General features: G+C 38.1%; 1 protein-coding gene and 1 long non-coding RNA gene across 17 annotated transcripts in view; one reads left to right on the forward strand and one right to left on the reverse strand.

The window, feature by feature from the left end:
* The window catches only part of lingo2 (leucine rich repeat and Ig domain containing 2), a 241,994-nt gene that overhangs the window by 178,046 nt on the left and 39,654 nt on the right, over positions 1 to 24,294 (reverse strand). For 11 of the 16 annotated variants that reach the window (XR_006821910.1, XR_006821906.1, XR_006821907.1 and 8 more), the window contains exons 3-4: positions 10,466 to 10,586; positions 9,016 to 9,088 (exon numbers count right to left, since the gene is read on the reverse strand). The gene's annotated coding sequence lies outside the window, so the exon portion shown is untranslated. Of the gene's footprint in view, positions 1 to 9,015; positions 9,089 to 10,442; positions 10,587 to 23,566; positions 23,648 to 24,294 lie in introns of those variants that run through there. The other 5 variants (XR_006821913.1, XM_046030910.1, XM_046030916.1 and 2 more) reach the window with 3 other exon arrangements.
* LOC123957835 overlaps positions 19,615 to 24,294 on the forward strand; it is an 11,552-nt gene continuing 6,872 nt past the window's right edge. The window contains exon 1 of the long non-coding RNA XR_006821914.1: positions 19,615 to 19,769. This is a non-coding gene — a long non-coding RNA (uncharacterized LOC123957835). The remainder of the gene's footprint in view (positions 19,770 to 24,294) is intronic.

Raw genomic sequence — 24,294 nt, forward strand, 5'->3', positions numbered from 1 at the left:
AGTTAGTAACTGTAACCCAGTTACTAACTTTCTTTCTCATGTTGAGTTTTACTGTTACTAAGGCAGCTTCACTTCTATTTTGTTACAGAAACATTTGTTATTTTCTAGGGACATTTACTTAGTTTGCAATGGATTTATACTATATTGCCACATAACCACTTACATTTCTGTATGCACTGGGCCACTGCATGTACAACCTACATATGGTAGAATGTCATTGCAAAATTCACTGTTAAAAGGGTTCTTTGGATTTAACAGATTTTAATGTTTGTTTTGCTATCAACAAATGATGGGATATTCCCTGATAGACCACTTAAGGAACAACAAAACCCTGGGTAACAAAACCATTACTGCTAGATCTTCCAACACACTTGCTTGATCTTATGAATCTCAGGTTAGCCCACACAGGAGCTGATAAAAGCCTTTCTTTCTCACCTAAAAAGAAACATGCTCTCATACCTCTCTGACTCAAAGTTAAAGGAAAAACTAATCTAAAGCTGTTCTGCCTCCATTCTCTGACAGACGCGTACTCTTTCAGACAAGAAGAACTTTCAGAGGAACTATGGTAATTCAGACTAACAGGGGAACTCAAATGGCCGGGAGGCTGTTACTGCTGACACCGCCACCAAATGAGGCCCCAAATGCGTCATTGTAATTAGTTGCTGTCCGCGTGACATGCTCATTAATGTGCATATTACACCCCTCTCCCTCACCTTTCCCAATTCTGAGGAGGTAAACATCAACAAATTCACAACGTGTCAAGGGGTTAGCTCATTAGCTCAACCATAAATGACAGCAGACATAAATGTAGAGATCAGAGAGTTCATTTTTAGAGCTTCACAAATGTTAGGTTAGATAGGTGCATGGAAAAAATGTTTACTGTAGAGAATATTTTTTTTAAATATGTTAATTGCTTCATGCAAGGTTCTTCAATTAGACTTAATGTCTTAATAATCAGCATCTTTTCTGAGACTTTTAGCCTGTTTTCCTTAATTTGGATTTGTGGAAAACAGGCTTCCTGCTCTAGTTCTCTATTGTGTCAATGCCAGATGGGTTTGCCTTCGTTTACATCTGCCTCATTGTTAAAGCAGTAGTTATGTCTATGGTTTTAGTTTCTCAAATAACTACCGAGTAATTAATAACAGCATGTGCAAGGATTGTGGAACGGGGAAGGTGACATAAACCTACACACTATGATATATTTTAGTTATGCTATCCATGATACTTTTTTGTAATGTGGCCCAAGTAAATGTATTTAGTATTTAAGTGTATTTGGGGACTGCAGATGTAAATTAGCCTAAGGCTAACTCTGGTGTAATGCATCAAATTTTTACATTTATGTTATTAATTGCACATGGTCCCTTCTAAATAAAAATCAATCAATCAATAAACTGTAACTAGCGCCATTAATTGAATTTTATTTTCAATTTCAACTTAACTTCCAACAATTATGAAAACAAGATATTTGAAATAAAACTATTTTTGTGCCAAATTCTGTTTCACAATGATGCTCTCGTTTTGTCTTGTCACTCTCAGTCAGATTGTGGAAAGTTTAGCGCAGGTCATGCCAATATGAACGGGGGTTATAACTCCTATAACTTGCTAGTCACCATTATGTTAAGCCTATGGCATAGATTAGCCTAGCGGCTAGCAGACTTTTCCTCTACTCTTAACAAATAAAATGATTTATACTTTTTTATCACTGGTTTAAGTAACTCCATCTCCCGACAACACCATGGTCGAATCTCAGCATCATGTAACATAACAAGTTGTCTTACATTTCACCTGTCTCTCCTCTGCTCTGTAAGTTCAATAAATGCATGATGTTTCATATAGAGTAAACGTATTAAATAATAGTGATCTCAATATTGATCAAAATAAGCGTGATTCCGATTTTTTCCATAATCAACTGCCCTAACTGTAACATTGAAAGCCCGTTTTGGTTAAGTCTATCTATACCTGACAGCCAATTAATTTCTCTTTGTCTAAAAGAAGAAAGGGGATGCAATTTCTGCAGGTAATTGCTGATGTTAATCATAGACATATTTGAGAGAGGGGAAGAACCTTTGCCATTCTTTTAAGCGAGCAAGGCCAGTGGTCAGCTGCCCCTTAACCATGAAGAGCTTCACTGACTAATTACTGCAGTCCAGCTGCCTACACTCTCCGACGCACTCTCCCAGCCTCTCTATCAGAGCACTTCCTTTCTAGTCTCTTCTGTAATCACTGTCAGTTCTTATCCAGTTGGGTAATACCACTATGCTTTTTTGAGCTCATGCCTCTGCCAGATTGTCCCTGCATGGTTATGAATGTAGTTGTTTTGAATTCAGTCCAGTAGAAGTGACTGACCGGGTGGTAGTATATTTGCTCCATCCTTGTCTGAGTTAACCTAACATCTGTGGCTCTTTTACTAGTAAATACTACTCAAAATAATGATTCAAATAAAAATTGAAAATGCAATGTATACAAGACATAAATAAAGACACTTTTACACACCACAGAGGGATAAGCCATCAAGATTGCACAATAAATCTTATTTCATGTTGGAAAGCCTAATAATATCTCAGTATTTGTGGAGCGTGTACAAGAAATACAATAAATGATGCTATTGTGCCTAATTCAAATGAACTTCTTTGCTTAATAGGCTACAATGTTGCGATCAGAGCTGTTATTTGATTAGTTTCAAGAGATAAACATCCATGAAAAATGGCTTGTCAAAGACAAAAATACAAATTCTAGTTTTCAATAAGAGCCTACTTGTCAGTAATATTCAACAGAAACACCAGTATATGTCTAAAGATGAAATACTGCTGATATGAGGGGCAGGGCAATCTGGCAAGAGTCCACTGCAGCTCTTAAGAGGAGGTCAGCATCACACAATTTGTTCCTAGTTCCAATGACTGTCTACTCTATCCATCCAAGCTCTCTATCCAATTCACTTCCCTGCATGGCCATGTTGCAGAGCAACAGTATTGATTCTTCTTTTGTTTCCATTTTTTTTTTACTTTCCTTGATAGTGAACCACCTCTCTGCTGCTACAAAAAATCCCTGTTCCTTTCTTTTTCTTTTCTATTTGAAATAGTGTTTTCATCTGTGAGGACAAAACCAACTTTTGTGTCCGCACATATTCTTTAAAGGGGACCTATTATGTTAATTTCAAGCTCTATATTTTTATGCTGGGATTCCACTGAAACAAGCCAATTTAGCTTCTGTCTCTTTAAGGACCCCTCTTAGTCCACTTTCTTCTGATTGGCAAACTTCCCAGAAGGCTGCCAAGGGCCTTATGAACCGCTGTAACCTAAGTTTACACACCCTGTGCTGTGCCTCATCCTCTTGCAGGTGTGCTCACTGGTATATGATAGCTTTAACTTATTATGGAAAATAGAGATATGGGGCACTGATTTTAATGACTTCACTGTTTAACATAAAACAAATAAGACAAGAATTAGATTGGAAAAACGATAGACAGGACCGGAGCAGAGTGTTGCTGGGGGCTGGTGAAGGTGTCAGATATGCCTGCCCTGGCAGAGCTGATTGGGGCTCACTGATCAATGTACAAAGGAGCTAGGGGTGCCATTAGCTAAATGACTGCCTGGATTGGGAGCTCGAGCAATGGGGGAGTATCATTGTTTACACCTCTAGCACAATAGCCTTGGACTACCGGTAGGAGGAGGTTTTAAGAGCCAGGCTCCAAGTTCCCATTATGGGCAGAGTCATCTCACTAATGATGCATTATCTGCAGATGGTTAAACCTCCCTTTGGATTGTTAATGTACAGTAAAGTAAATAATAAAAGACAGGAAAAAGCAGATCTCTTTAAGATTGTTTGGTTTTATTAGAATGTGACTTTAGTTGAAGGACAAAAAATAAGTTTGGTAATTTGTACTGTGTTTCCTGCATGTTTAATTCAGGAAATAAAAAGTTAAATCAAATTGGTTGGTTTTTTTTAAGAACAATATAATTCAAATAACATCATCAGTACTTTGAAAGAATGGCCATGGGTCTACTGTTGAGCAACGCCAGTCAGCTGAGTCCCAACATCCTGAAAGCAATCTATATAGGATCCACTCCCTCCAAGCAAGTGGGAAGCTCACTTAAAGATATCAATACTCTGGGAAATGAGACACAGAGCAATGGCTTCAGAGAATGAGAAGTTAGATGGCTGACTGAGATGCCCTTAACATCTTATTTAAGGTGTTGCTGCTCAGTGCAGTAGAGTTCATTGAATGAACTGCTTTCTGTCTTGTTAAAACATCAAACTGCACAGGATATCAAGAAAAAAGGCAACGATAGGGAATAAGTAAGACAGGTGAACTGCTCTTGCTAAATAAAGTGAATGTTTACAATTACTATTGGGCTGTTTCAAATTAGCATCAGTTTCAGTGTTTTAACATGAAGCTTTTTCACCATAAAGTCAGGATATAAGCTTAAGAGTTCATTGCTGATTGAGCCAGTTGTGAGGCGAACTGTATTCAATTTACCCAATATCCCCATAAAATTGAACTTGGCCTTAACAGCCTGTCAGCATTATTGATAGATCCTCAACAATGTGCTTTAATTAACTCAAACTTTCAAAATAATGTTTAAATACAGTTTCCCTCCTCTGTCCAAAGCTGAAGACGGAGTACACGTGGAGAAGGATTAATCCATATGTTGTATATTCAGATCATTTTCCTGCCTCTCTCCTGGAACACTGCACTGTCAATCAAATGTCAGCCATTCGGTCCATGCTGTCGACACCTCCCCCCTCCCTTATTGCCATGGCAACAGAAATGACAAATGAACAGGGAATTCAAATCAACTGGCATTAAAAAGACAGAGGAGGGACTTGGAGATAGCTGAACTAGTCCGTGATAAAAGTATCACAGATTACTCATGACAAATGGCCTACAATCTATCATTTTCCAATTCTAACTAAAATTGATGCAGTATGAAAACACTAGGATGCAAAGCTTGAGCTAGTCTGCCACAATCTGAGGAAGAGATGTTATAATTTCTTAGATGAGTCATGCAGTGATAACAGAAATACAGTTAAAATGTGTCTCAGTGGATGATTTCAAAAGTTCCAACTAAGAATGCATCATCTTTGTCAGCTGCAACTCTCTGCAATGATTTATTATGTTCTCACAACGCCCCAATCTTGTCACAACTTTGGCTCCACTCTGTTATCAACAGAGCTCAAATTTATGCGTTTCTTGGTATCTACACATTGACATCCAACCCAACAGGCAAGAAAGTTCTGCTACACTCCGTTAGTGGCACAGAAAGACACTGCAGCACCAGCACCAGGAGCAACATCTGAGAGAAAACAACAGCAAGCATGAGCCGTGAACTACGCCATGTCAGATCGATGGGATCGATATCACTTCTCTCGCACATTCACTCCTAAGTTACTGCTGAGAACAGCTGTCAATGGCTCAAACTTGCTCTCAACAAACTTTAATGTGTTAAATCCGTTTTGGCAAACATTGTTATGAGCTGGCTGTTGATATACAAAACAACTGATAAACATATCAACCCAAAATAAAATGTTTAAAGCTAAATATCCACTTTCACTGCTAAAAGAACAGGCATCTAAATTACTAAACTTTAAAAGGTGAGGATGTTGACATGGATATTTCTGAGTCAGCGTCTTTTCACATAATTTTCTGGCCTCTGGCCCCTCTCCCTATCTCCATCTCTCATGCCACAATCATCTTTGCTGCTTACAGCTAGGTGTCAATGTAAAGTCTAACCCTCTTTAGGCTTCCTGTTGATCTGCATACCATCTAATGCATCCTTTCATGCTCTGCCACATTCTCACCCCATGGCAAGATGCTGCTGATTGTCACTTCTCTGGAAGAGCTTTTCATGTGGCAACGTATGCTCTACAGCTGCTGCTGGGCCCCTGGTGGGACTGAAGTTGTAAAGTGATGATGATGTGTAGAGAGAGAAAGACTTTAAGGCAGGCCCCAATGCTTTAGATGTATTAAAACATGTTAAATGTAACAAATATTTTTCTGTGCCTGCGTGTTCATATTGAATGTAGCAATACTTAATTCTGCCTGTGATCTTTTGGCAAAAAATGAATTATGAAGGTTCCGATGATGTTTTTTATTGTATTGTCTTCACCAAGTGCAGAAATATTAAATCCACTTTGATGAAAAAAAAGAAAAACTTGTTTTCTTCAACAGGATTACAACACCTGCCTGTATCTTGCTGCTGCCTTGTTGTGGCCAGGGCTTCAGTAAACCTATCTCAAAGAAAAATGTAAGTTCTCTGTCTTCATTGAGTGCAGAAAGGCATGTGTGCCAATTCAGAGACAGAAAAACAAGTTGCATTATGCATCATGGAACAACAGGGACACTTAAGTGAAATGCTGTAGGAAATGTAAAACAAGTACTTCTCAGACAGGGACAGCCAAGCCCGGTATGGGGTCTTTGATCATTTTACAAAGTGAATCACACACCACCCATTTAGAAACCATTGTCAGTATTGATTACCTCACCTCCTCTTGAAAAAGAGACTTAAACTGGACCTAATCAGCCATACCAAGCCGATTTTTTTTCTGCTCTGGATGACAAAAGGTAGACAACTAATGTAGGGCATCCAAAATGCACCACTTCAGCCTGTCATTATTTACTTTGAGAGGATAACTGTGAATATTAATCACATGGCACCTTCTCTTTGCTTTCACATTGAATTTCACATTCCCCTGAAAAAATTCCATCACGTGACAGTCTAACTCAGTTGTCTCTTGGAACAGGAATCTGCAACCTTTTAATACGCTTAAATAACTGCAGTAAAGCTGTAGGCAGGCAAGAACTGATTCCCATCTGTTATCTTGTCTGCACCCTTACTAAAGTATAATAGCTGATTCTGCAGCACAACACAGCTCTGTTATCCAGCGTTTGTCAATAAGACTCAACCATAGAAAACCATGTAAGATGGTTACAAATGCAAGCAACTACAGAAAATAAGGGTATGTAATTGAATATTGTTAGATCTAAAGTTGTAAGTACGTATTATGTTTATAGCAATGGGAACTACATTGATTAATTAAAACAATCCAACCTGAACAATCCAACTAGGCTTGTTCCGATTGGATTACCTATCGACAATTGAAGGGATGATCAGCAATTGGTTTTTCATGCGACGATATTAAGGCGATTTTAACTAACTCACTATCAGAACTAAGATGACATAAAAACAGTCTCTAGAATCTGCACCACACTTCAGTGTTTCCCTTTCATTGATTTATTTGCGGCGACACAACACGCCACAATATCAACACTGACCGCCACATACTATATACCACTCAACATGGAGCTGCGCGCAGCGCATTGATTCACTCCGCAACATGACACATAAAAGTCTCTCTTGAAGATCAAAAACTATTTTTTTGGCATTTGAGCCACATTGTTGACCGTTCACTCTTTTGCCTTTCACTAATCTAACTTGACCATGTCAAAGATAATAGCAACAGCACAAATAATATTTCAAATGTGATTTTCTTTGAAAGGTGGAAAATAAAACTTCTGTTTGCACCTCCATTCTGTGTCCCACACTCATCATTTCATATGTCCGCGAAGACTCACAAGCTGTCTGAAAATCTACAGTTGGTATAGATAATTTTTACTGTCATCACAATACCAGTAACTGCAGGCGAGTAACAGCACCGTCTGCTTCCATTTTGTCACTCTCCCCAGAGCTATCAGGTTTTTACTATATCCCCATAAACCTCAGGCAACATTTCCACCCTGTCTTTGATTAGTCATATTGGCAATTAAAATAAAACAACCTGCTCGTCTTTAATAAAAACAATATAAATGTAGTTAACACTTGTACTGTTTAAAACAGTATTAAACAAAAGATTCTGCAATAATTGGCAACATCATGCTCCATTGCTTACCGTTCCACTGCTCCATGTCCTCCCCTATAATCTCGCCTGTACAATTTGGGTGTGCTAAATGGGCACAGTTGTTGACATGGAACTGTGAGCTGCTCTTATCATGTTAAGCACAATGACAGGGATTGATACAAGAGCTTTAATGATTCTGGATTTGTGCCCTTGGGCTGCAATCACCCTGACAAACTCTTGTATACCCATGTTTAGTCCTAAGGATGCAAGTGTACCTCCATTTTGAGACCGCTCTTAAACAACAAATAGAGATTTTGCTTCACTGTGTGCAATGTACCCTGTAATGTAACGTTTCTAAAATGTGTCACCAAAATGTAACTGAGGTAACCCTACCTCAAGAACACTAACTAGTATGTACTAGTATTGTGCAACAATAATTCTACAACTTTTGTTGTATATTAGGTGCAACAGAATTACTACTTGCTACTTCTGCAACCATATTTTTGATGCCGCAGAATGACAAAAAAACTAAATGGAAAATAGTGTATGGCTGCCCTAAATACTAGACTGAAAACCTTCAAGAGGGGTGTAGAGTAGCGCATCAGAGCCTCAATGCTAAAACTCATTAGTTCTTTATCACATCTTTTCATAATGATGACTTGATGAAGAGAAGTCAAAAGCAATGTTATTTTTAAATCTGCTCTGACTGTCACCAGATTCACAAAAGCTTTATGTGAATAGAACAGTGTGTTCTTCTGGCCTATTTTGAAAAGCCACCCACGGTTTCATCCGCTATCAATGCACCTGCGGGTGAGTTTGTATATAACTAGCATCTTCACGAGGGAATCTGACATACTGCAAGGATGCCAGGAGCTCTTTCAATCATGTCACAGTTCCTGTAGTATCCAAAGTGCTTACAAAACATTTAGATAAACAAGGAGAGGAAGACAAGAGTCATCTTATCATATTTGACTGTTATCTAGGTTTCCACATCCATTTCCTTAAATGAAAGGCATTCTTTCCAGAATAGCTTTTCTTTTAAGCAGGTTGTGTCTGGTACTCTTTGACCTGCGTCTAAGGATATTCATAGCCAACACACCAAACTCTATAACAAGTCTTTCATGAAGCCCCAAGGAACACATTTATTCATGCTAATAGAGACACAAAAGATTAACTTACCATGCAGGAAGGGAGGCAAAGAACATGTCTGGTTTCTGCCAGGAGAGCCAATAGGTGCCTACACAGATTCAGCCTGAAACACAAAAAGAGAACACTTCTGTAAGGACACGCAATTGTGACTTATGTTTATATTTGGAATGTCAGCGTGCAAGAAGCTTGTGTCATCCACTTCTTATATTCTATGTCACATTGGATAATCATCAGCTGGATGCGTAAAAAAAACATTAATGTAAATCCCAGACTTTATATAACTCCTATCCATGCTTCCCTGCTTACGCAGGGACAGACAGCATTATTAACATTGTGCAATATAAAATAAGCTTGCAGATTTCATTGAGTTTATTGATTTATTAAGAGATAATGTCCTGCAGGAATCCATAAAGGCCTTTTAAAAAATTTAAATATGATTCAATACTTTTGAAGAGGCTGGTATGTAGATCCCAGAAACATACAGTAGCTTCTATTTGCAAAAATCACAGATATAGTCCTAGTATTCAGTACCACAATCCACACTGCACAGTTGGTAGCTTCCAAATCATTAGTGAACCCATCAGCCCAGTGACTGGTATAGTAATTTTTACAGGAAATTAGTAAATGAAAATGGCCTGGAGTTGGGTGATATTGTGATTTACTTTGTCAGTCAGTAGGGCCTACATATTTTCCTGTTGTGTTATTATCTTTAATATCTCTTTCCATTTTCCATTATACCAATGTTACAGAAGATTTAGAAGATGATATTGGATTTACAGGATGAAATACCTTGATTTGTCAGCTATTTCACTGGATTAGCCAAAAAGATGATATGTTAAAACATTACATTGATGAAAATGTGTGTCCATATCGGCTCTCTGAAATTATTTTATCATTCCACTTTATGAAAGAAGCGAGTCTCATGGATATTTTGTACACACTTTGTATATACAGGTACATAGACTGTCTGCACTGGGTGACTTCCACTGCTATCAACCTGAAGCACTTTATACACTAGAAATATGCCTCTGTGTAACAGCACTCAAAACTCCCCTTCATCATTTTCAATGTTGAAACAATTTACGCTCACTGTGAAATGTTTAACTTTTGTTAGAAAAAAATGTTTTCTAAATCTATAAATTTATATAATAAATGATGCAGCTATTAGTATGTGTACTCATTTATAAATACTTAAAATTCAAATTCTTAACTTTTATAGTTTTCACTATATTATTTAGATTATATTTGATTTGACTGTGTTTGACCTGAAGAGAAAAACAACACCTACAGAAAACCTCAATCTGCCATTCACTGCATGTCTGCCTTTTTGACAGCAATGTTTTGAAATAATGAGATCTCGGGCATGGTTTACCCTGAAAGGTATGAGCCAGCAGAAATGAGGATGACAGGAAAAGTCAAACAGCCAGAGTCATCTTAATGATTGCATTTAGACTTACTATTGGTGTGAAGCAGTCCTTACCACTTTGCGATCTGTTTTAATCACAGCCTTATGTCGAATATTTCTGGTGAAAGATAGAGATGCTGGCGCCTTTTTTCTGGATCATTTCAGTTTGGCTCTTCTTCACAAGAATAGCACTGTCCTGGAAGGGAATTTGGGTGGAGTAAGGATGAGAGGCAAAGGAGAAAGAGAAGGAGAAGAAGGGGATGAGACGCCGCTGGGATGAAAACTTGAGTATGCCAAGGTCAGCAGAACTCTCACTATGAAATGAAACTCTGCCAAGCACACACACACACAAACAGACACACACGTAGCAACCCACTGCCCATATAAGCTCTTCCCTGAAGATAACCTGCTGAGAACTGCTAAATTACCACTGGGCTCACACTAGGCTAAATGTGCAAACGCCTACGCACACAAACACACACTTTCTGGAGCTCTCTCTTTCGTGTCATTGCATTGGTCCTTTTGAGTTCTTCACCTTTGCCCTTTGCTCTCACTGCATTGAGATGGAGTCTATCCTTTCTTTGTGAATTACAGGATATGTGGGTTTTCATATGAGTTAGGAATGCCAATGATAAACCATTGGTATGGATTAGAGCAATCTGGCAAATGTTTCTGGTCAAATAAAAAGGATCGGTAACACTTTCTATGAAGGTCATCGCTATAATGACTTATGTATATATTTATAACACGATATAATACGTCCATAAGACATTATAACAGTTGTTATAATCACTTACAAACATGCATTAGGCGTTATAGCAAAGTTCATAACGTATTATGACCTTTTGATTTAATGTTTTATAACTAATAGTAATACCAGTTTATATCACTGTGCGCCAAGAATCTCCGACCACGTTCCATAACACATTATAACCACCGACTCCTTGTTATGAATACACTCTAGTCACCATTTAGAATTAGTGATATAAAATGGAATAATAGCTTATAGTAATGTTTAACGTTATATAGCATGTCTTTGTTTGCTTTAAGTAAAGTGTTAAAATATCTATCCCTGTATAATATATTACAGGTGGACATAATACCATATGAGCCAACTATAAGAACTTATAACACGTAATTGTTTGCTTTAAGTAAAGTGACACACATTTTGCGCAGGAAAACAACTTTTATTTATGTTTCTTCACTTCATGAACAATCTGTATGAATTTTGAACATTTTGCAGTTTAGCACAAAAACACTACATAATTACATCAAGGACACTCATTCTCAGGGTGGTGAGAGATCGCTCAAGAGAAGACCTGTTGCCGAATTTATAACATCATGTAAGAGGAGGCTCAGATGTTGTCACAGATGAAGGGCGAGCCTATGGACAGGCCCTGATACAATTCCATTTGATTACAATTCAGAGGGCAGCGATCCATCTTGATGCATTTTTTTTCCGGTGTAAATTCTGGATAATTACTAAGCATTTCGTTTGCACATTAAAATCCAAAAGAAATGTCTCCACAATTGCTTAAAAGGACTAGTTTACGTCCCTGATTTACTTTAGTAGCCTCAGCTCCTCCTGGTCACCAGCGTCCTTCCTTTAACAACCAGTTGTCAGACTCCTCTGGACACTGAAATATAATTTAACTTAACTATCAGGATGTAAGTTACTGTATGTGTACAGGACACCAGTTTAGCTTCAACCTGCTGTTCTCATTCCTCAACAAGTTAGGTAGTAATGACACGCAACTTATTAACATTACTCCGTTACTAATTTTGCTAATGTTATACTGCAGCCAAAACCATGCTTTTACGACACTATTGATTTCGTGTTATAAATATATGCATAAGCCATTATAGCGAAGATCCATCTGTAGGAATCAGACACTACAATCTGAGCCTGTCAGTGGCAAAAACAAGCACTTTAGTTGACGTACTTTGACGGGGGACGATTGCCTGCAAGGCTGCAGACCTGTCTTGCTGCTGCCGACTGCAGCGCTTGCTGAATACTGGACCAATGTCAAAGATGTTGTCCCAATTAGTCACATACACACAAAACATGTATACATAGATAAGGTATAGGCTGTAAAATACAGACATTACCCTTTAAAATACAGACCCAGTACAACGTCAATTTTGTACCAACTGAAAATTCAGCTCCCCACAGTTGCAAGCATAAAATGGAACAGTTTATCGGTATTAAAGAGGCTGTAGTGATGTGCATGCCGAGGCGATAACTAAGAGGCTTTGTTTTATGGAGTAAAAGGACATGAAGTCTAAAAACGTAAGTGAAGGGATTTTTTGAGCTTCTGAACAACACTGACCAGGCTATGGCATTGCTAGAAGTGTTGAGAAGCAGTATAATGAAAAGAAAGATGAGCTGAAGGTGCAGATACTTTCAGCTGACAAGGTGAGACTGACTGTTGGACTGTTTTAACATTACGTCACAGTTATGTGCCACTACATTGACTGGCGTATGAAAACAGCTGGCCTGCTATCCGAGGCCACACAAGACATACAGCAGACAACCTAGCTGAAAACTTGAACAGGTATGCGGGGGCCTGCTGGTCGAGTTTAAATTGTTTGTGCTTCATGAATGAATGTTCCACATAACTAATGTGCCTAGTGTGACTAGAAATGTTTAAATTAAACTTAAACTGAGAAACAGGGGTGCATTTTGTCTCATATTAGTTATTAATCATTATTGATTATTAACATGTTCATCGGTTAAAGAGGTCATATTATGCTCATTTTCAAGTTCAAAACTTTATTTAGGGGTTGTACCAGAATAGGTTTCATTTTCAAAAAACACCTAATTTTTGTCATACTGCACATTGCTGCAGCACCTCTTTTCACCCTGTGTGTTGAACGCTTCGTTTTAGCGATGGAGTGATGCAGATCTTTGTTGGGAGTTGTACATGTGCAGTTCCTAGTTAAGGACTACTTGCAAATCAGAAGCAGAGTAGGGCAGGTCGTGAGAAGCTGGTAAACAAGGCTTAGGTTCAGCTGTATATCCCCTTACCAGCTTAGCAACATGGACTGGAGCAAAAGTTTGACTGGTGAGTTATTAATTTGTAACAAATCTATCTTTCATACATAAAGTTTTAACTGAGCTCTGTCTCTACATCACAGTAACAACTTTATGTCTATTGACTGCCTGGAGGATAGATAATGTTTGGAAGGGAGAGGAGAGGCAGCAGGCACAAGTATTGTTACTGTGTGCTGCAGCTCAGTGTTCTTCCACCAGTGTATTTGAGGGCGTGTCAGAGTAGTTTCTAGGTGAGCATTATGACACACATTTTGTTGTGACGTTACAGAGAACAAAAAGACAAGGCTGGACTACAAACAAGCTGTTTTCAGGCAGTTCAGAGTAGTGTTTTCTGTGGGAGATGCAAACTTTGGGGTGGACCTTGGGCTTTTTCACGTTGCAAACCTAAAAAAAAAAAGTATAACTCAATAAAGGAGAGGGGGAAAAGCGAAAAAGCATAATATGACCTCTTTAAGAAAAATGTATGAAATTTGTAAGCCTAATATGAGTGCAAGCTGTCAAATGTCTTCTAAACTGGCACTCATGGGGGCTGCTAGTTCACATATCCTCTCCTGCCTTTGTGTGCATCAATTGATGACATGATGGGATCATGTATGAAATCAAGCATAGCGTTAGTTCAGGCAGGCAACGAAGTCAAGCTCAGCTCACAATCCCAGCACATCAGCTGACAGCAGCCATCTTAAAGCCACACAAGGCATACAAGCCTTATAGCCTGCCTGCCCTTGCTGCTTCCTCTGAAAGCAGCTTGTAACCCATCGCCATCTCTGCTCCTACTTTCAGGCCGTATCTGATTTATCATGTCATTCTGTTATTAATGCCTGCTCTGTTCTGTCCCTGGGTTTTTTTACTGCTGTTCTCGGACTTGGGCTTTCCAAACATGCCCATGGATGGCCAGGGAGATCCCAGAACAGAGCCATACCATCAAACTTAACTTACTGCAGCATAAATATCAGATTCTTTAATGAAAGTTGTTCTGAATGTACTACGTTTGCCGAGGTTGGAGAATTACTACAATGCTGGTTATTTCACTCACAACACCAGCAAGTGCCAATGTTACGGACTACAAAATGCCTTTCTTTTGGCTACTGTAAAACAAAAGCTTTTTACAAAAGCTTGGCTCTACACATTTCTCTCAATAACACATGTATATTTCCTGACTACAAAATAAGAGCATAAATAAGCCTGTATACATTCACCAAATGCTCGTGACAGAAGCTGGATAAGTGCTGTACCTAATGTACTGCTACATTGGCATGTTTTCATTTCTTGTGGCAACTAAATATGCTGCCATAATTTTGCTTAAATCACACCATCCACTGCACACTGCACATCTTATTCCTTTAATTTGCAACTGCTATTTAGTTTTTGTGTTACTGGTCAAATGGTAAATTAAGTTGTATGTGGTGCTTGTTGAATTTAAAGTGTATTTCAGAAAACAGGCTTAATGATAGTAGGGACAATGCAAAGAAAAATGTTGGTTTCTGTCAGCTTCTCCCTCTACACGCTATGAAGTGGCTGGCTGCACTTTACAATGTAGTACAAATCAGCAAAGCTGCAGGAGTAGGACTTCCCACTGACCTGACTTTGTAACAGTAGTTTGGAGGGTGTAAGGATAGTGTGCTGTACACATTGTAAAGCTTTTTGAGGCAAATTTCTGATTTTTAAATATACAAAATACTTGTCTTGCCTATCATGGATGGTGTGACGACCCCTCCCAGGCACAGGATGTGGTTCCGGGAGGTCGTCATCAGCGGCATGAGTTACACCTGGGCCTGAGTGGTTGGGAGCTATTAAGCATACCACCTTTTTGTCTTTGCTGTCTCTCTCTCATTCCGGGTGCAACTGTTGATTGCTTTTGTGTTCTTACTGACGTTTCACGCACCCACCCACACACTGACATGACTGATACACACGTTATTATCTTTGTTAAATCTTATTTTGTAAAATAAAATAAAAAATATACTTTTTCCATGCAAGCTCGTCTTGGCTCCCATCTTTGTCGCAGCCTAAGAGCCGGGCTGTGACAAAGGGTAAAAGGAAAAAGTGGAAATAAAAGAATACATGACAATTTATAAAAAGCTACTTGCACATATACAATGTATTCTGTTATAGGGAAATGGGAACATGTTTTTAAAAGACAGTTACTCAGTTCTATATTTCACTTTGTTGTTGTACATTGTACATTCTTGCAAAACTCAAGGAGAAAAGCAAAGCATTCAAATACTACTACTCACATACTGATACATTATGATTTGAAGGGTTTTCATCAAAAAGTACCGTATATTTTCATCTGAAATATTTTAGCATCTTGCTCGACAGAAACATTGTTAAGTTACCTGAATTCTTTTTCTATGATTAAACTTGAATTTAATTTTTGACTCCACCTTGTTATATTGTTGGGGTTTGAGACTCACATATGACACATTATGCTATCATCTTCCTTACCTTTAGCAAGACTACTACGGGAGTGCTAGGATGCATTCTCCCGACCCTCATGGCACTGTTTCATTGATGCCCTTTCGGATTCTCGTTTTTATTATGTCGTAAACAGAAAGAACATTCTGGTATTGTACACTGCAGTCATACCCTGGGAGGAATGTCCTAAATTGTACTCTAAAAGGTTATTTGCTGTTTCAATTTAATCCATATAGTCCATTAAAGACTCCTCCTTTAAGATCCTTTAGTCCTCTTATAAAATTTCAATGAGAAACAAAAACAATGTTCCTGTTTGGCTGAATGTTGAACTAGTTATCAGTCTTAAAACATTCATGCTTATTCATAATAAAGGATTCAGCGCAGACAGGGAGAATAGGGGAAACATTTCAACATCACATGGGTATTTACCCACTATAAACAGAGTGCCTTTTGTAATCCTTTCAAAGGCCTCCCTTAACTACCAAAGTGCTTTTTGTAATTGTGCATTTTTATGTGCATTTCAATAAATCTTCCAACTCTCGATCAAGAAATATTAACTATGATATTTAACGTGAAAAATATAGATTTAGAAATGTACATTTCCTGTCTCCTGATTGCATTCCTCATCATAATTTCTCAGGAGCTCCCTAAAGGCAACAGGCGCTAAATAATTGATGGGCATGAAAGCTGTGAGGGAGTGCCTGCAACTCCCTTGGGAAACAAAAAGCACCGGCAGCTTTGAAACCATCGGAAGCAGGCAAGCCTCAGTTGGAATTAGTATTGTGTTCCGTCATGCCAAACATTTGGTGCTGAGACAATGCAATACAGTTTCATTACAATAACGGAGCCTCGCAGGCAGAAACATCAAAGGCCCAGTTGGCCTCAGTTTACCAAGACAATGAAGAGATGGAGATATAGTTAAGACTAATTTCAAAGAGAACTTATGACAGTTTCCCTGTGAACATGAAACAACAACAGTAACAGTAACAGAAATACTGAAATACTACAGTATGGCCCTTGAGGCACAAAACTAGAAAAAGAGACAAACAAGAGAAACCAAACATTCTGGAGCAAGTCAATCAATAGTGTATAATGACTGATTTGTGAAATCATATATTTTTTACATCCAGATTTATGCACTTCCAGTTTTATGTAACTGTAAGACAATCTGTTCTGAAATGGAAACTTATCTTAAAACATTTGAGTACAAGTTGGTTCTTAAATTAATTATCAATCAGTGGCTGCGAGCTGTGTGCCTTCGTTTCGTGGCTCTTGTGTAGCAAACTTTGGCAACAACTTCTTCACATTCAGAAAGTTAGACTCAAATGCCCCAAGATTAGACAAATAACCCAAGCACATTAAGGTTCACATTAAAACAGAACGCAATCATGGTTGGGCTCTTCTAGTTCTAAGGCATCTTTCACTGAAAAACGTTATCTTCAGTTTGTTTGTACTGGATAAGAACCCTGATTGAAATAATAGTTGTTCAATAAAATATCTGGAGCATTCTTGTAAACAGTGTCACATTTCCCACTGGGACACTTGCAGCATACTTTTGGGAGGTTTTAAATCTCAAGAATCAGTATGTAGGCCACAGTACAACGGCTTTAGAACACAAAGAGAACACAGGATTCAGTCAAAGTTTTTAAATGCCACAGCAGAGACTTATAGTGTTGGAGAGATTTGCACACTGCTGAAAGGAAAAAACATATAAGGTACATTGGTAGCACTTTAAAGTGTCCCACCCTATTGCGAAAAGTGTGTACCTTTGATGCGGCCGCAGCACATTTGTGCCGTGGCTTAGCATGTGTTATAATCCAATGTCAGTAGGGGGTGCTCATCTAACACACAGTTTTGCACAGGTAAACAGACTGTTGCTTGGTATGTGATGCCACATCACGCTGCATTTAGATTGTAGAGTACACTGTAGGCACCTACATCTTTAAAAAACTGAGGAACAGAAAAAAGCTCTGTGAGCCCTGTCACGGTAGGTGTGTAGCAATCACCAGTCTCCATTCAGTGTGTCGCTGTGAATGTTATTGTTTAACTGTGCTGTACTCATGGTCACTCCAGACTATGACTGGTTGCTTAGTTCAAAGCTCAGTTAAACTTTGGATAACCTAAATGTCCTAAATATCAGCTTTATTTGACTTCCTTAAATGTGATGCAAAAGTCAAGGAAATATAAAGCATTATGTATTCATGGGGAAACCACAAGCGAGCGTCGGCACTGTCAGAGAAGAACAAACATTCACACCGTTATCCTTTTGACTTGTAAATGGTAACTGCTGCCTGTAGGGAAGGTCTGGTGGATAGTTTGAGGAATGACTTCACTTTATCCAGAGCTTGTACCTCAATACCCAGTATTTTCTCAGCATCCTCCGATATCTGCTCATAAGGCACCATGACGCACACTGATGGTCACTGATAACTTTTCTGTGAATTTCTCCACGATCACACAGTATAGCTGTTGTCATTAACCTTTATTGTTTTGTTGTCAAACAGTTCAGATTCAGACGTGCAGGAGTTCAGATCCAATGTCGTTGTGACACATAGGCAGCCTGCAGCCCTTTTCTTTCTTTTTTGTATACCATACGTGAAGGCAGACTAAATACAGGCTACTGACAATAGCTGTGTGACAGAATAAATGAGATAAATTTAGAGACATAGAAGGTTGTCTTTAACTCCAGAGAGAAGCACCGTCAATGGTTCCTCGTGCTCAGACCGACTCGTAGACAAAGTATGTATACTGTAGGTTAGAATTAACCATTTACATGATCCAAATCAGGGGACTGTTTCCCGGCAAACAGACCACTATTCTCAATTAGTCAATTACATATTTTTCTGTTTTTGTTGTCAGACAACCAAATGAGGAAGATATAACCTGTGATTTAATCACAGCTCAAATGTCATCCAAGCTGCTGCACCGCGGTGGTAATCAAATAATTATTACATAATCGTCATCTGACAAAATCAACATAAATATAGATTAATAATAGTTGTGTCGGCTATATCGACTGGGTTTTAATGCCGCTGAATTCATAATTTAGTTGATCTCATTAACATATTCCTACAAACTAATGCAAGTAAGAAATAGATAAATAGTTACTACCTGTTAATCTGTGATCATTGCAAGTTTCTCCCACTGTAAATGACAGCAAATCTAATCTAACACCATTATTATCTAGTTTCACTAGCTAATGTATATAGTAACACTGTAGAAAATAAAGCTACTGAACAATCTCACTTCTGACATACTGTATGTACCCCACTATCCCTTAAACACCAATCCCATTCTAAAAACTATAGCATAACCCAATGTATTTTTCTGTTATGCGTTTATGTTCTTTAATAAAAAATTCCATCTAAAACAACATGTTACTGGCTGAGATAACCATGTATGTTAGCTTGTACTCTGCATGAAATAATGGAATTATACCTGACTTTTCTTTGTTTTGACAAATAAGAGTAGTATGAGGGTGCTACTTTGTGATTCATGGTGGCAGAAAAGATAACAGCATACTGGATTTTATGAGACTGGTGTTACAGTTCTAGAGGGTTGGTGTTTTAAGTTTCTGAATTTCCTGGTTTACTTTGTAGTTGTTCTGCCCCTGGTGTTGGTCTTGTTTCGGTGTCACTGATTTTATGAGTGATTTCACCTGTTTGTCATTATGTTTACCCCTCCTGGTGTATTTAGTTGGGCTTCTCCTTTCACTTAGTGGATGATCATTGCTCATGACTATTCACCAGTGTTACTACCAGTGTTTCATCATTAGTTACTTGTGTTGGGGTTATTCCTCTGGTTTCCCTTGTGACATTTGGATTACTTTGTCACTTCCTGGTTTCTGGATTTCACCTGTTTTTGTATGGATTACCTTGTTTGTTCTGGACAGCCAACTTTGCCTTAACTGTAAGTTTTTACCGTTCCTTTAAATAAACACCATTAACAATGACTCCTCTGCATCTGGGCCCAAAACCCGTTGCTGCACCATGGCAGAACATAACAGCTGGAGCAGGACTGAAGGATACTTTATGCGTGCCACGGCAACCCTGTAGGGGAGCTTCACCCAAACTGTGACACTGTACACTTTTAAGTGCTACCACTGTGCAACCCAGCACACACTGTCATGGGTGATATAGAGGCATTCCACTTAGGTCTGGATCAAAACTTCATCTGAGGAAATCAAGAGTACAGTTTACAAAAAATAATTTGTGTGGTGTAAAAAAAAAAATAAGGTGCTGTTTATGTAACTTCCTATAGTATTACATTATTTTTAACAATTTCCAATGGAAACAGCTAGCTACATGTAATCAATACAAATAAGGAAAATTAAATTGCCATGATAAAACACAGTAATAATTATACAGAGAGGATATTGAGTGGGGAGTAAATATAGAATAATACTTTCCTCATATATAGATGAACAACCAATTTAACCTTTTAACCAAAAGTGTTTAAAGGGTTCATTTGCTATTCCTGGATTACAAGGAAAAAATGCAGTGGTTTTATCCATGATTCTTTTTACATACTGATGTACTACCAACTGAAGCAAGAAGTGGAGAATATTGTAATGTTTGCATTTAAAATCTATTTATTATACTTCAGGAGATTATCATTCAGCCTATATATTAGCAAAGCTAATGTTTGAGAAGGGGCTATGTTAAAAAGGCAATACTTCCATTGCAATATTAATACAAAACAAATCTGCATTGCCATCAGAGCATAAAGTCTAATCAGAATCATCATATGCTGTGACAAACACGCTGTACATTATTATATTTCCCATTTGCTTTTGTGAAGATCTTTCATTTTAATGAGATTTGTTGGACTTCATTTCAAAAGAAAACTAACTATGTCCTCAAAAGTGATCACTTGTATCAACTATGTCTATTACTTATGAAAATAACAGTGGGAAAGTCCAAATTCCTGAACATTGTAAATCCAAGTAATTTTCTCAGCATCATTTCCATTTGACAAATTTTAATTAGGACAGTCCATATTCACACTTATGGAAAACAGAGATGATATATCTAGAATCATCACCCTATAAATATCCAAAAAGGTACTGTATTTCACTGAAGAGCCTATATTTTCCTTTACCTTATCCATCCATGTCTGTAACCACAATACTGTAGCTTTGAAAGTAAGCGCTTCAACAATGCAAAATTTAAAATATTAGTTTAAAAGGTGTTATTGGGAAAGAAATGCAATTAACTTGTTAGACCTATATGTATTTTGGCGAGAAACATTGTAGCTTTTTATTTTATTATTTTTTACAGGAAAATACCACACATTTACAATAATGCCATAATGTAAAATAAAATAAAGTAATATGTTACTCAGGAGTATTCATTAGTTAAATACGTCGCTGAACTGTTTAATGGCATAATCCCAGGGAACAAAGACTACACATTCTTGGAACAACCTTCACATTTCTCAAATAATAATTAAATTAACATGTTAACTGTCCTTCTTCTGAGAATAAAGGTAACACACTGTTACTAGTAATTGTTCATGACTTGAAGCAATTGAAAAGTACTGAAAAGTGTTACTTCAATTTACCACAAAAGCCTCTCTTTTACATAGCAAATTTGGGGTTTTCTTCAGTGTATTGTCCAAATTAACTCCCTTGTGTTTCCAGCATATCAGTAAAGAAAGGATTATGATCACCAAGTAGTGCTGTCTTTTGAACAATGATTTGCAGAGACAAATCATAGAGCAGTCACCCTCAGAGTCATGGCATTGTGTGCTCTCCATCCTGGCATATACACATTTTTAAACAGTGCCCATGTTAGTTTTGGGAACTTTTCTTTAAACCTTACCAGTTCTGAATAGCAATGAGTTGAGACCCACAAAGACACTTGATCAAAAATAAATTCCATCTTTCAGCTTGGATTGCTGAATCATGCAGAAGCATAATGATCCCATACTGCCATGACATAGTGCCAAAGACCAGACTGGTGGCAAAAAGCATGCAAAACAAGCAAGAAGTGAGAATTTCTGCAGTACAGACCTAGTAAAACAACTTTAAGGAAAATTTCAAGGATCTGCTGCTGCCTATGGGTGGATAGTTACTTTTGGTTGGTTCACCTGAAGTGAGTGTTCACACCTAAAACTCATTATTTTAACCTCAAAGTCTTAATTCCATTTCTGAATACATATTTCTATACTACATGCAGTTGAATCATCGAGCATGTTGGCAAATGTTAAGATAATCATGAACAATAGCGAAATGCCTTGGTACTGGACATTATTTCCCATGGAACTTTTTGACTTGTTCAGCATGAGATGGATTTTAGATTGGGGAGGAAACTCACTCTGGATAACTACCATAAAAAATATTACGATTAAAATGTTTATGACAAACTATACCATTGTGTCTGCTCATAGTAGAGGGCAGACACAAATAAACAATTCACTGTTTTGACTTGCACTTAGCATTACATTTATTTACAGAAATTGAACGTAATTACAGAATTGTATTGCCCTTTTCAGCAGTTCTCATACGTTCTGCTTGAAAAGATTGGCAGTGCTTCATATTCAAACACAGCCTGGCAATGTTGCTTAAGTGGCCACTATAGTTGTTGCTCCCAGTTATGTGGTATACTGTATATTGAAGTTTGTCAGCACTTCAATGTGAGTGTTTCTTTCCCACTGCTTCTATGAAGTATCATTTTCAAAAACATGGTACAAAAATAAACACCAGATTCTTTGTTTGTGGCAGCAAGTGACTAATGGTTTCCCCTTTTCACCTGTTTCTTCTAATTATGCGCATCTCGCACAACACATACCCCACCTTCAATCCCACGCAAGAGCACAGGATGTTATACAGTGCCTTAGAGAAGGTTGTAAGCTGCTGATTGGATAATAAATGCTCTTAATGTCTCAATGAGGAAATGTAGTGAAGTTTATTTTGCATTATTTTTCTTCTGTAATAAGATGTCTTGTTTGGTCTTTGAGTTTACAAACAACAGCAAATAATCAAACTGCTTCCAAATGAACAATCAAAGGGGAAGGTGTCCCATAGTTCAAGGACTGAGAGGCACAAGAACAGCAGCAGCCTTCTTGCTTGCTGTATTGCTGTGTTTCTTGGCCCACTACAGCTACCAGCAGATCATTGGAATAGTGTGAAACCATTGGCAGGAATGTGTATTGCATGTGCACGAGACAAAGAAAAATAGGGAACCAGTCATACAATGTTCCACAGAGAACCTTAAAAAAGGATCAACACCGGCACTTACTCATTTAATAAGGGACTGTTCGATTCAAGTCAGTGAGTCTTAAAATGTGTTGCGACGACCATGTGGTTGCCCCACAAATGTCAGCAAGAAAGGTTATCTGCCGCAAAGACCATGAAACACCAATGGGTAAAGCAAAACAAAGAACTAATGCTGTTAAACTGGCTTTACAGCCTTGGTTTGACAAGGGCTTGTCCAAATAATAGGGTTTTAGGCAAACTGATCAGTTTTTCTCATCTTTATAAACTCTCCTGTGCTGAATGTACTGGGCCAGGGCCCTGAGGCTGCTACACCTCCTACTCCTATCAGGAAGAAAAGAGTGACCACAGCTCAGCTGACTGCATTGAATAAAAGAAAAACAAGACTTTTGGAAGAAATCCAACATTAGGGAAAAGGACTATACACACTGCTTAATGAATCATAATCAGGAATCATAATTCCTCTAAAGTGACACAAACTGAAGCTCACCTTTATTTATGGCAGAGGTGACGGTTGATAGAAATCTTGTTCCAGGGACGAGCCAATTTAGATAAGCCAACAGATGTCTCTTTGACCTAAGGGGCTCACACAAAAGATGCCACAGTGCACGAAGACCTTGTCCAGTTGCAATGAAGGAACTGAGCGTCTCATTTTGAAAATTGTGATCCTCTGGGCACCCCAGAGGAACAGAGAAAAAAAATAAAAAGTAATCCTTACTCATCAGCAACATGAACATCGTCATCTTTGACAGAGTTCTGCAGCATACTAGGTGGTTCTGTGAGCTACAGTGGGTACGGAAAGTATTCAGACCCCTTTAAATTTTTCACTCTTTGTTTCATTGCAGCCATTTTCCAAAAATCAAAAAAGTTCATTTTATTTCTCAGCAATGTACACTCAGCACCCCATCTTGACAGAAAAAAACAGAAATGTAGAAATTTTTGCAAATTTATTAAAAAAGAAAAACTGAAATATCACATGGTCATAAGTATTCAGACCCTTTGCTCAGTATTTAGTAGAAGCACCCTTTTGATCTAATACAGCCATGAGTCGTTTTGGGAAAGACGCAACAAGTTTTTCACATCTGGATTTGGGTATCCTCTGCCATTCCTCCTTGCAGATCCTCTCCAGTTCTGTCAGGTTGGATGGTAAACGTTGGTGGACAGCCATTTTCAGGTCTCTCCAGAGATGCTCAATTGGGTTTAAGTCAGGGCTCTGGC

This window comes from Micropterus dolomieu, linkage group LG19 (assembly GCF_021292245.1).
Source record: "Micropterus dolomieu isolate WLL.071019.BEF.003 ecotype Adirondacks linkage group LG19, ASM2129224v1, whole genome shotgun sequence".
Lineage (NCBI taxonomy): Eukaryota > Metazoa > Chordata > Actinopteri > Centrarchiformes > Centrarchidae > Micropterus > Micropterus dolomieu.